Genomic DNA, 14834 nt, shown 5'->3' on the forward strand with positions numbered 1-14834 from the left:
ATCCTTATTTGCAGATGACATGATATTATACATAAAGAACCCAAAAGACTCTATAAAAAAAAAAACTGAATTAATAAATGAATTTGGCAATGTAGCAGGAAACAAAATTAACACCAAGAAATCTATGGCATTTATATACACCAACAGTGAACTTACAGAAAAAGAGACTAAAAAAGCAATCCTATTTACCATCGCACCAAAAACAATCAGATATCTAGGAATAAACTTAACTAAAGTGATAAAAGACCTATATGTGGAAAACTATATGACACTGAAAAAAGATATAGAGGAAAATATAAACAGCTGGAAGAACATACCATGTTCATGGACTGGCAGAATCGACATCATCAAAATGTCCATACTACCCAAAGCAATCTATAGATTCAATGCACTCCCCATTAAAATACCAATGGCATACTTCACAGGCCTAGAAAGAACTCACCAAAAATTCATCTTGAGAGAAACCAAGATGGTGGCATAGGGTAGACACCCGAATGCAGCCTACCACAACAAATTTGAATTTAGAACTGGAAAACAGGGGAGGGATTGCTCTGAAGCGCCAGACAGCTAGCTGAGAGGAGGCTCTGCCATCTGGGAAGAAGAGAGAAGGCACGTTGAACCTCAGGAACTGTGAAGGTACGGAGAACTGTGCGCGAAAAGTCGCTGGCTTACTCCCAGCGCAGAGAGAGCGGGCCGGGCTGAGTTCGCTACTGGCTTTCTCCCTATGCGTGGAGAGGGTGGACAGCTAATGCTTAGCTGGCTTTCTTGTTGGAGAGGAAAACAGAATCAGCCTATTGCTCCGATAGACGGCCCCAGACAGGAAGAGGCCAGACTGTCAGGTAGTGGGCAGAGATCTCTCGGAGGTGTGTGAAGCCAGAGGCCATTACTGTGGGACTTGGGGAGGAGCCGAGGGGAAAACAAAGTTTGTCTGCACCAACCCGAGACTCCGCCCTACCTGTGGCTGAGCACAGAAGCTCTCCCAGAGGCTGGCTTTCTCTAAGGAGGGACTTGCAGGAATCCAAAGCTTGTCTGCGCCTTTACCAAAGAGGTGCACGCGCGCCTGCAACCAATCTTCCAAAACTCTCCACGAACAGGACTTTTCTAAGGCGAGACTGACAGGGAACCAAAGATTGTCTGCGCCACCCCGAGACCCCGCCCTGTTCAAGCAGAGTACGGAAATCCTCCTAGCTGAGACACTGCTGATCCTCACAGCCAATTGGCTTGGAGATCAACGCTTCCCAGTGATACCAACAATAAGCAAGGCTTAACAACAAGACTGCACACACAGCCCACAAAGGGCTACACCAAGACTGTCCACCGCAGGTAACTGGGAAGGCTGTGGTACTGGGCTCTACCAGAACACCTAGCACACAAAGCTATTCCATCAAACCAGGGAAACAATTAAAACACAGACAAGAGGAAGGACACAAAGGAAAGAGATGGAGGAAAAGAAAAGAATGGACATTGAGTTCAAAACTACCATTATAAGGCTTTTCAATAATATCCTAAAAAAAGACCAATAAAATAAATGTGACCTATGAGGATGTGAAAAGGGATCAACTGGAAATAAAAAGAGACCAACTAGAAATATAAAGAAAACATTGTCTGAAATAAAAAATATTACACAGAGTCCTAAAGACAGACTGGAAGAGAGCAAGAATCAAGACAAAGATTTAGAACACAAAGAGCCAGAGGACACTCCTCTGCAGAAGCAAGAAGATAAGAGAATCCAGAAAGTTAAAGATAGTGTAAGAAACTTCTGGGACAATTTCAAGCAAACCAACATCAGAATTATGGGGATCCCAGGAGGAGAATCCAAGATGGCTGCTCGGGTAGGCAACTAGCCGCAGCTGCACACAACAATTTCAACAAAATACAACTAAAATATAATATAAATAAAATATAATATAAAATGGACATTACCCAGAACTACAGGAAAGTGGACTGACTGGAAATTCTACAACAAGAAGCAAGGAGAAAACCAGAAGGAAGCGCGGAGGAGCTGTAAAAGCCCAAGGTACGGAGACACGCGGCGCGCAAGGAGAGGACAGAGCCGGAGAGGAGGGAGGCCGAGTGCCTGGCTGGCGGTCCCAAGCGGGAAGGAGAGAAAAGCTCCGACTGTGCTGGGCCCAGCTGCAACTGCTCTGAACCCCAATTCTAGGCCAGATCCCGGGGACCCAGTCTCATCCATAGGAAGCCGGGCTGTAAGGCGGGACTCCGGGGAAGCGGTGAAAGGAGGTCCCGGAGGCGCGCATACTGCGCGCAGAGAAGGGCCAGCCGGCTGTACCGCGGGATTGCCCTGACGGGAAGGAGACAGGGGCTCCAGACTGCTCTGAACGCCACCTCCAATCCCACTACCAACTGAACTGAACCCCAATACCGGACTCATTGGGGGAGAGCATAGACAGTTTGGCAGCAGGCGAAAATCGAGGGCACCTTTCTCTCAGAGGCGCTAGCAACAAGTACTGAAGGACCCCTGAGCCTCAGGAGTCGCATAGGGCGGGGCTGACGGAAGCCAAGGCTGTAGGCTCCACCCTGAAACCCCGCCCCATCAGGAAAGCTGCCTGCGAAAATGCCTAAACCAAATAGATCACAAACGAAAGAAATGGAGGACAAAAAGCGACTGGATATAGAGTTCAAAACCACACTTATGAGGTTGTTCAAGAATCTCCTAGAAAAGGCCGATAAAATAAACAAGACCTATGAGGATATGAAAAGGGATCAACTAGAAATAATAAGGGATCAACAAGAAATAAAGAATACATTGTCTAAAATAAAAAATATTTTATGGAGTCCTAAAAACAGAATGGAAGATCACAAGAATCAAGTCAAAGATTTGGAACCAAAAGAGCCAGAAGACACTCCTCCGCAGATGCAAGAAGGCCAGAGAATCCAGAAAGTTGAAGATAATGTAAGAAACCTCTGGGACAACTTCAAGCGAACCAACATCAGAATTATGGGGGTCCCAGAAGATGAGAGAGAGCAAAATATAGAAAACATACTGAAAGAAATAGTGACAGAAAACTTCCCCCACCTGGTGAAAGAATTAGACTTACAAGTCCAGGAAGCGCACAGAACTCCAAACTATCAACAAGTGAATCTAAAAACCAAGGAAACTAAAAAAAAAAAAAAAAATCTGAGGAACAATATTAACTGTTGAATATAATAGAATCAGAGGTATGGAAGGGGAGTGAACTGTTTATTCTTGGGGAAAAGGGGAGAGGAGGATGTGGGAAGAGACTGAACATAAACTGTGCACCTATGGATGAGGACAATGGGGGGTGGGGAAAGGGCAGAGGGTGGGGTGAGAAGGGGGGGGGGAAGGAACATTTGTAATAATATGAACAATAAAAATTTATTAAAAAAAAAAAAAAAGAATTATGGGGATCCCAGAAGAGAGAAAGATACCAAAAGAATACTAGAAGAAATAGTGAAAGAAAACTTCCCCCACCTGGGGAAAGAAATAGACTTACAAATCCAAGAAGCACACAGAACCCCAAACAAAAAAAATCCAAAGAGGACCACACCAAGACACCTCATAATTAAAATTCTAACAGCAAAAGACAAAGAGAGAATATTAAAAGCAGCAAGAGAAAACCAGATAGTTACCTATAAAGGAGCACCATACGATTGTCAACCGACTTCTCAACAGAAACCATGCAGGCCAGACGGGAATGGCAAAAAATATTCAAGGTGATGTATAGTAAGAACCTACAGCCAAAAATAATCTACCCAGCAAAACTATCACTCAGAATCAAAGGACAGTTAAAGAGCTTCACAAATAAAAAAAAGCTAAAGGAGTTCATCACTGCCAAACCAGAATTATATGAATTGCTGAAGGGAATTTAGGAAGAGGAAGAAAATAAAGATAAAAATTATGAACAAATACATAACTATCAACAAATGAAACTAAAAACCAAGGGAATTAAAAAATCTGATGAACAATATTAACTGGTGAATATAATAGAATCAGAGGTATGAAAGGGGAGTGGACTAACGATTCTTGGTGGGAAAAGAGGAGTCGGGGGTGCGGGAAGAGACTGAACATAAACTGTGCACCTATGGATGAGGACAAAGAGGAATGGGGAAAGGACAGAGGGTGGGGTGTGAAACTGGTGGAGGGGAGCAATTGAGGGGGGCAAAAAAAGAGGAACATATTTGTGATAATCTGAACAATAAAGATTTCTTTTTAAAAAAAATGAATAGGCCCTAACTGGTTTGGCTCAGTGGATAAAGTGTCATCCTTTGGACTCAAGGGTCCCAGATTCAATTTTCATCAAGGGCATGTACCTTGATTGTAGGCACATACCCAATAGGGATTGTACAGGAGACAGCTGATAGATGTTTCTTGCTCATTAGTGTTTCTAACTCTCTATCCCTCCCCCTTTCTCTCTGTAAAAAAAAAAAAAAAAAAAAAAAAAAAAAAAAAAAAAAAAAAAAAAAAAAAAAAAAAAAAAGAAATGAATGGATTATCAAAGCAATCAAATAAGAAATCTAAAATATTCTGGAAACAAATTAAAATGAACACACAGCAATCCAAAATCTATGGAGCACAGTGAAAGCAGTCCTGAGAGGGAAGTTCATAGCTCTACAGAGTTACCCAAAAAGAAACAGAAAAACAAGTAAGAAGTTATCTAACTATACAACATAAAGAATTAGAAAGAGAAAAACAATAAATCCAATGGTAAAAGGGAGGAAATAATCAAGATCACAGTGGAAATAAATGACTTGGCAATCTATAAAACAATACCAAAGATAAATAAAGCCAAGGGATGCTTTGAAAGAATAAATAAAATTGATGAACCTCTAGCCATTCTCACCAAGAAACAAATTGAGAGAAACCAAATAAATAAAATCAGAAATAAAAGAGGTAAAGTAACAACTAACCCTACAGAAATACAAAGGATCATAAAATATATAATGAACAACTTTATTTGAATAAATTTTACAACCTGGACAAAATAGAGATATTCCTAGAAAAATATCATCCAAAACTCAATAAGAAAGAATCAGAAAACCTAAATTGGCAATGACTACTGATGAAATGGAAGTAGTAATGACAAAACTTCCAGCAAACAAAAGTACTGGTCCAGAAGGTTTCACACCAAAGTTTCACTATATATTAAAAAAAACAAAACAAAACAAAACAAAACAAACAAACAAAAAACTAACATCTATCCTCAAACTTTTCCAAAAAATTCAAGAGGAAGGGACACTTCCAAACTCTTCCTATGAAGCCAGCATTACCTTAATCCTAAAATTAGACATTATGAAGAGAATTACAGGCAATATCCCTGATAAATATCCTACCTTAGAAAAGAGTGATATGCAAATTAACCATCACTCCACTAAACCCACAACCACCAGCCAATCAGGAGCCAGTATGCAAATTAACTCAATCAAGATCGCTGCAGCTACTGAGTGAGCAGGACGCTTGGGTTTCCCTGGCAATGGAGGAAGCAAAGCTTTCCATACACCCTGGCCAGCCCAGGCTTCCGCTTAAGGCTACAAAGTTTCAATTTTAGAATATAAATAAATCCCAACAAAAATGGCAGCAGCCACGGAGCTGCAGAGAGCAGGAGGCTTGAGTTTCCCCTGGTGATGGAGGAAGCTAAGCTTCCACTCAAAGCTACAAAGTTTCAATTACAGAAAATAAACAAATTCCAATAAAAATGGGAGCAAGCAGGAGGCTTAGGTCTGCTCAAGGCTACAAAGTTTCAATTATAGAAGATAAATAAATCACAGATACTAGGCCTCTGCTTGGGTCTTCAGGGGTGTGGCTGGCCTGCAAACCACCCCAAACTCCAAGCGAAACCCCACCCTGATCCCAGACACTCTTCAGGGAAAACCAGCTGTCCCCCACTGTGCTTCAGGCCTCTATCCTATTTAATAATTATATCTAATAAAAGAATAATATGCAAATTGACCATCAATCCAACACACAAGATGGCTGCCATGGAGACACAAGATTGCTTGGGAGGAAGAAGACTGCAAGGGAGAGCAGTTGGAAGCAATCAAGCCTGCAGGGGTAGGCAGTTAGGGGTGACCAGACTGGCAGAGGAGGAAAGTTGGGAGGGACCCAGCCTACAGGGGAGAGCAGTTTGGGGAGAACCAAGCCTACAGGGGAGAGAAGTTGGGGGGTTCAAGCCTGAAGGGGAGGGCAGTTAGGGGCAAACAGGCCAGCAAGGAAGCAATTAGGTATCACTCAGGCTTGCAGTGGAGTGATTAGGGGGATCAGGCTGGCAGGCAGAAGTGATTAGGGGCAATCAGGAAGGCAGACAGGTGAGCAGTTGGGAGCCAGCAGTACTAGATTGTGAGAGGGATGTCAACTGCCTGTTTAGGCCAGATCCTACCGAGATCAGGCCTAAACAAGCAGTCCAACATCCCTCAAGAGGTCCCATATTGGAAAAGGTACAGGCTGGACTGAGGAACACACACACACACCCTGCATGAATTTCATACATCAGGCCTCTAGTAGATGATAAAACCATTAATAAAATAGCAAATTGCATCTAGCAATATATTAAAAACATAATATACTATAACCAACTGGACCTATTCCAGGGATGCAGATCAATAATGTTAAGCACATTAATATATTGGAACACAAAAATCACATAATCATATCAAATGATGTAAAAAAGTTTTTGATAAAAACTCTCAGCAAAGTGAGAATAGAGAAATCATACCTCAACTTAATAAAAACCTTGTATGGCAAACCTCCAGCCAACATCATACTCAATGAGCAAAAACTAAAACCATTTCCCCTAAGAATAGGAGCAAAACAAGGATGCCCACATTCACCACACTTGTTCAATATGTCATATAATAGAACTGGATGTGCTAGCCATAATGATCAGACAAGATGATTTAAAAAAAAGAAAAGAAAGGCATTCAAGTTAGAAAAAAAGAAAACTCTCATTATTCATAGATGACATACATAGAAAACCCTAAAGACGCCATAACAAAACTAGTACATTTAATAAAGGATTCGGGAATGTAGCAGGATACAAAATTAATACCCAGAAATCTATGTGCTTAATCAAGGCTCAACTGCAATAGGACAGTGCACACATTCCACACAGTCATTCCACCTACACAGGCAATGACTGGCTAGAAAAGATCAGTCAATAGGAGAAGAAATGGGACATACATAATACTTTCAATAATAAAAATTTTAAAAATAAAGTAAGCTGTTTCAACCTTGTTGGTAGAAATATTTCTTTTTGTAACTAACAGAGCAGAAAATTCTTCACATTTTTCTATAGCCTCAGAATTATGATTCCAGCCTCTTTTTTAAGAAATATATATTTTATTGATTTCAGAAAGGAAGGGAGAGGGAAAGAAAAATAGAAACATCAGTGATAAGAGAATCATTGATCCACTTCCTCCTGTACACCCTCTACTGATTAAAAAAATAGTAAGTAAAGAATATGCATCTTTTCTTTTATATGAACATATAAAAAATTGGTTTTGTCTTGTTAATCTTCATTTTTCAATGATTTTTATATTAGAGAGAGTGGAAGGCAGAGGTGGGAGAGAAAAGAGAGAAATAATTATCTACACTAATAAAAGAGAAACATGCAAATTACCTTCATTCTGCTATACCCAACAGCCAATTAGAGTAGTATACAAATTAAGCTGAAAACATGATGACAGTCCCATGGTCCTACTGCTCTGGGCCTGTGGGAGTCCAGTGGCAGTGCCTGAGGCTGGTTGCAGACAAGGAAAACAAGAAGCCACCTGCTCTGTTGTCCCAGGCCACAGCCAGCCTCAGAAGCCCCACCTCCTGGGGGAAACTGAGAAATGGTCCCCAGGCTGGGTGCAGCCAAGGAGAAGTAGAAGCTGCCTGCTCCATGATCCCAGGCTGCAGCCAGCTAGAGAAGTCACCCACACTGCATCCTAGGAAAGATAGAGAAGCCATTCACTTGTGGTCCAGGTGCCAGCATCTGCGGCTGGCTATAGCCTGGTAGACAGAGAAGCCCTCCACCCCACAGTCCTGGACACCAGCACCTGCGGCTGCCTGTGGCACAGGAAATAGAGAAGCCAGCCACCTTGGGGTCCCAGGAGCCAGCACTTGTAGTTGTCGCCCAGGAGCTACAGACAGCCTGGCACCTATAGCTCACCAGAGGGAGAGAAGTCTGGATCCCAGGTGCCTGTGGTCGGCTGAAGGAGGGAATCCTGGGTTCCGGATGCAGGACTGAGACAGAAGCAGTTAGGGGCAGTTAGGGGCAATCAGTCAGACAGGTGAGTGGTTAGGAGCCAGCAGTTCTGGATTGTGAGACGGATGTTTGACTACTGGTTATTCCCTGAGGAGTCCCAGATTGGAGTATGCAGGCCAGGCTGAGGGAAATCCTTCTCTCCCTGCCTCCTCCCACCCTCTCACCCCCCACCCCCCTAACCCCCCGCCCAACTAGTGTGAGATAAATCAATTGGTTAACCACCAGATGTACCCTGACTGGTACCACAGATCAAACCTGCAACCTAGGTATGGGTTCTTAACTGAGAATCATACTTGCAACCCTTCAGTGTCTGGGCCAACAGACTTACATTAAGCCACACCAGGCAGGACAAATTGCTTTTGATTTTTTAAAATATACATTTTTTAATTTCATAAAGAAGCGAGATGGAAACAAACATCAATGATGAGAGAGAATCATTGATCATCTGTCTCCTACACTCCCCACAGAAACTGCAACCTGGGCATATGCCCTTACTGGAAATCAACCTATGTAGTCAAAAAGGTCACTTAGGTTTTTATATAGATTCCCTATGCTGTACTTTAAATCCCTCTCTTCAATAATTACCAATTTACTAATCAATTCCTTCACCTTTTCAATCAAAACCCACACCCCTCTCTATCAGTATGTTTCTGTTTTGTTTACATTATTTAGATCCCACACGTAAGTGAAATCATAGTATTTTTCTCATCATATTCTCTTAATATTGATCTCAAATTTCTATTACTAATTAAATTAGGCAAACACATTTCTAGAGGTGAAGAACTATAGAATCTTTACCTTTAAAATTAGAGATATTGTCTGGGAAGATGACGGCACAGGTAAACACTTGTACTTGCTGCCTCTCAGAGTCACATCAGTGCTGCAACTGGGGATCTTATCTGAGACCTGAAAAAACCACAACTGTGAAGACCACTGAGCATGTGTGGGCCCCGACTGGTGTGGACACTCAGGTTCCACAGAAAGGTTGGATTTTGCTGGGGATAACGTGGGGTGTCTGTGTACTGGTAGTGGAGACGGCAGCTGCAGAAGATGTGGCCACTGTGGTGGCAGAGACAAAAGCATGCTGGGACTGCAGAAATCTGAGTCCACAAAAGTCCCCTGCTGTTAGGTCTGGCGTGATTCAAGAGAGTGGATGGGGGTCCCCAAGGTTGCTAATAGTGGGTTTCTCTAGGGAGCAACCCATTCTGATCAGACATGGACGGAGAACATAGGAGTTGGAAAGCAATCTGTTTGTAAGTGCACACATACTGACCCGTGCATCTAGGCTGGTTCCCCTGCAACCCTTCCCTTCTGATTCCAAAGGAGACCACCCAGATTGGCTGGCCCTGAGAGATAGCAGGGGGAAACTGGGAAGCTGGGAAGCAGAGCAGGGAGAGATGGTCTGGGGTTCAGCTCTGAGGCAAAATCGGTATTGGGTGCCATAGAGAAAGAAGGCTGGAGCAGCCAAAAAGATGATATCAATCCAGAAACACTGCCACCTAGGGGCTGGAGTACAAACTAATTGTATTTATTACTACTTTTATTTAATCAAAAACCAAGAAACTAAGAGATCGCCATCTTAAAATTAAGGACTAGCTTACAACACTGAGGTGTAGTGGAAAGGAGGGAACTGCAATACTGTCTGGACTTATTAACAGGCATGCCAAACAGAATAACAAAGGAAGTGAATGGCCATCACAACTGCACACTATTTTTGCTAATTTTTTAATTTTATTTTCATTTTTTGCATCTTTTACTTAAGAAACAAATATTTTCCTTTTTCCCCCCCCTAGATTTTACCTTTTTAATTATTACATTTTTAAGTTCAATCACCATTATTACTACTGCTATTTTAACTTTTTTGTTTCCTTTTTCTTTTTTTAAGGGCCATTTTATTTTCTCTTTATTTTACATTGGAATTAGTATTCTTCATTCTATTTTAATTTCTCCTTTACCACCATTTAACTCAATCTCAACATGATCTTTACACCATCACTCTCTTCCTAACCTTTTCCCTTTTTCTATCCTATTTATCTTAACCATTTCCTGCTTTAGATTTTTCCCTACTCTTTCTGTCTCCCCCTGCTAAAATTTCTACCCTACTTACATATCTAATTTCCAATCCCCTGTGCCAAGTGCATACACACCCCTCTCTGAGCTGTATTAACTAGGGGGGAAAAATTGTTTTCCTCTCTGTCCTTTTGAGGCTGTTTGTGTGAATGTTGATTATATTGTATTTTTATGCTTTTTACTGAGATTATTTTGCTTATTCTTTTGTTGTTGTGGTTGCTTAGTATTTTTTTATTTGCTTCATTTTTGTTTGTTTTTTACTTCAGTTTTCCCTTCCTTTGCTAAATTTTAGTGGGTGTTGTAGATTGTATTATTCTCCAGAAACTGTTGCAGGATTTACTGGGATTAGTGGTTGTTCTATTGAAATTCTCTCCCCATATATACAGTTTGTTCCCCCTTTCTCTCTTAGTCTCTTTCTTGTCTCGTGCTCTCTATTTTTCTCTCTGTTTCCCAATTTCATTTTGACAATCCAATTTTTTCTTTTCTTTTTTTTCCTATCTTTTTTTCTCCCTTCATCTTCTCTTTTTATTCTTCTTCTTTCTCTCCTATCCTCTATTTGCCTTTATCTAGTAGTCACCTTTATTGAAGGATATAAATATCGCAAATACATTTCTATTCAGTGCCTTGTGTGTTGTACCTACCTGTGTTGTAATTGGTGCCTTTAAATCAACACAGGAGACAGAGACCTACATAACCAGACATCCTAAAAAGACCATGGGGAGACAAAGAAACAGCCCGCATATGAAAGAAAAGCAGGCATCACCAGAAAAGGAAGTAAACGAGTTAGAGGCAAGCAACTTACCAGAGCAAGAATTCAGAGTAATATCATAAGATGGTTAAAAAAAAATGGAAGACAACTCTGACAATATGAATAAGAAACAAAGGTAAATGAAGAAGAACCAAGAGAAAATAAAGATGAACCAAAAAGAAATAAAAAATGACATTACTAGTTGAGACCGGTTTGGCTCAGTGGTAGAACGTCTGTCTGCAGACTGAAAGGTCCCGGGTTTGATTCCGGTCAGAGGCATGTACGTTGGTTGCAGGCACATCCCCAGTGGTGGGTGTGCAGGAGGCAGCTGGTCGATGTTTCTCTCCCATCGACGTTTCTAGCTATCTATCTTCTCCCTTCCTCTCTTTAAAAAATCAATAAAATATATTTTTTAAATGACATCACTACTGTAAAGAACTCAATAGAAAGCATCACAAATAGACTAGAAGAAGCAGAGGACCATATCAGTGAGCTAGAAGACAAGATGGAAAAAAATACCCAATTAGAGCAGCTTCTAGAAAAAAATAAAATAAAAAGCAAGAGGACAGCCTACAGGGACTTTAGAACAATACAAAACAAACAATATTTGAATACTAGGGGTTCCAGAAGAAAAGGAAACTGAGGGAAGGCATTGGAAAACAGTTTCAAGAAATAATGACAAAAAACTTTCCTAATATAAAGAAGAAAAAACCCACACAAATACAAGAAGCTCACAGAATCTCAAGCAAAATGAATCCCCCAAAAATGACATCAAGGCATATTATAATTAAATTGGCAAACTCCAATGACAAAGTAAGAATCTTAAAAGGAGCCAGAGAGAGACAGAAAGTTACATATAAAGGAACCCCCATTAGACTAGCAACTGGTTTCTCAACAGAAACTCATCAGACCAGAAGGGAATGGGATGAAATATACAAAGTCATGCAAAGAATACTGTATCCAGCAAGGCTATCAATCAAAATTGAAGGGGAAATCAGGGGCTTCACAGACAAAAAAAGACTAAAGAAATTTATCACCAGCAAACCAGCAATGCAAGAAATGCAAAAGAGGCTACTGTAAAAATAAGGAAATAGGAAAGGAAGAAGGAACACAGAGGTATAGAATAAAAATGGCATCAAATAAGTATCTATCAATAACTTTACATGCAAATGTATTAAATGCTCCAATCAAAAGATATAGGGCAACGGATTGGATAAGAAAACAAGACCTATATATCTGTTGTCTGCAAGAAACCCACAAGAAAAAAAGATGCACACAGACTGAGGGTGAAGGGATGGAAATGGTTTTCCAGGCGAACAAAAATGAAGAAAAAAAAAAGCTGGGGTAGCAATTCTTATATCTGACAAGTTATATCTCAAAGTGAAGGACATAACAAGAGATAATGAAGGCCACTTCATGATACTAAAGGGAGCAATCCAACAAGAAGAAATAACCCTGGTAAATATATATGCACCCAATACGGGAGCACCCAAATACATTTAAAAAAAAATTGCTGGAAGACATTAGGTAGAGATTAATAGCAATACAATCATAGTAGGAGATTTTAATACCCCACTGTCACTTCAGACAAATCCTCTAAACAAAATCAGCAAAGAAATATCAATCCTAAATGACTCACTAGACCATTTCAGGATTAATTGACATCTTCAGAACACTGCACCCCAAAGCCACAGAATATACATTCTTCTCAAGTGTACATGGGTCATTTCCAAAGACAGACTACATGTTGGGATATAGGCAAAGTCTGTTCAAATTCAAGAAGATAGAAATCATATCAAGCATCTTCTCACATCATAGGGGCATAAAACTGGAAATTAACTACAATGAAAATAATCCAAAGAAATCAAACACATGGATACTAAACAGCATGCTATTAAACGAGGACTGGGTTACCAGAGAAATCAAGGAACAAATTAAAAACATCCTGGAAATAAATGACAATGAAAACACAACAATTCAAAATCTATGGGACATACCAAAATCAGTTTTGAGAGGGAAGTTCATATCTATACAACCCTATTGCAAAAAAACAAGAAAAAAGATAACAAATTATCTAATTCTACAACTCAAAGAGTAGATAAAGATCAACAAGAAAAGCCCAGTGTAAGCAGAAGAAAGGAAATAACAAAAATCAGAGTGGAGATAAATAGCCAAACACAGAGACCAAAGAAACAATACAAAAAATCAACAAAACCAAGAGCTGGTTCTTGGAAAGGATAAACAAGATTGATGAACCTCTAGCCAGGCTAACCAAGAAACAAAGTGAGAGGATCCAAATAAACAAAATCAGAAATGAAAGAGGTAAAATAACAACAGATCCCGCCAATATACAAAGGATTGTTACAAATACTACAAACTCTTTTCCAACAAACTGGACAATTTGGAGGAAATGGACATTTTCCTAGAAAAATACAACCTTCCAAAAACTCCATCAGGAAGAATCTAAACAGCTCAATAGGCCAGTAACTATGGAAGAAATTGAAGCAGTCATCAAAAAGCTCCCAGCAAACAACAGCCCAACGCCAGATGGCTTTACAGGAGAGTTTTACCAAACATTCAAGGAAGAACTAAAACCTATCCTCCTCAGACTATTCCAAAAAGTTCAAGAGGAAGGAACACTTCCAAACTCCTTGTATGAAGCCAGCATCACCCTAATACCAAAACCAGATAAAGACAACTCAATGAAAGAGAATTACAGGCCAATATCCCTCATGAACATAGATGCCAAAATCCTCAACAAAATTCTAGCAGATCAGCTCCAGTAGAACATCACAAAGATCATACACCACGACCAAGTAGGATTTATTTCAGGAATGCAAGGATGGTACAATATCCGCAAATCAATAAACGTGATACATCACATAAACAAACTGAGAGATAAAGATCATATAGTGATATCAATTGATGCAGAAAAAGCATTTGATAAAATCCAACACCCTTTCCTCATAAAAACTCTCAACAAGGTGGGAGTACAAGGATTATACCACAATATAATAAAAGCTATATAAGATAAACCCACAGCCAACATCATACTCAATGGGCAAAAACTAAAACCATTCCCTCTAAGAACAGGAACAAGACAGGGATGCCCATTTTCACCACTCCTGTTTGACATAGTAGTGGAAGTACTAGCCATTGCGATCAGACAAGAAGAGGAAATAAAAGGCATCCAAATTGGAAAGAAGAAGTTATCCTTATTTGCAGATGACATGATATTGTACATGAAAAAGACCAAAGGACTCAGTCAACAAACTAATTGACTTAATAAATGAATTTGGCAATGTACCAGGATACAAAATTAATGCCAACAAATCCATGGCATTTCTATACACAAACAGTGAAATTACAGAAACAGAGACTAAAAAAGCAATCCCATTTACCATCGCACCAAAAAATTAAGATACCTAAGAATAAAGTTAACTACGGAGGTAAAAGAGCTATACACAGAAAACTACACGACACTGAAAAAAGAGATAGAGGAAGATATAAACAGATGGAAGAACACAGTATGTTCATGGATTGGTAGAATCAATATCATGAAAATGTCCATACTTCACACAGCAATTTATAAGTTCAATGCTCTCCCCACTAAAATACCAATGGCATATTTCACTGACCTAGAAAGAACTCTCCAAAAATACATTTGGAACAATAAAAGACCCCGAATAGCCACAGCAATCCTGACAAGGAAGAATAAAGTAGAAGGGATCTCAATACCAGATTACAAGCTGTATTACAAAGCAACTGTTCTCAAAATAGCCTGGTATTGGCAT

Source organism: Pipistrellus kuhlii, unplaced genomic scaffold, assembly GCF_014108245.1.
Source record: "Pipistrellus kuhlii isolate mPipKuh1 unplaced genomic scaffold, mPipKuh1.p scaffold_m20_p_144, whole genome shotgun sequence".
NCBI lineage: Eukaryota > Metazoa > Chordata > Mammalia > Chiroptera > Vespertilionidae > Pipistrellus > Pipistrellus kuhlii.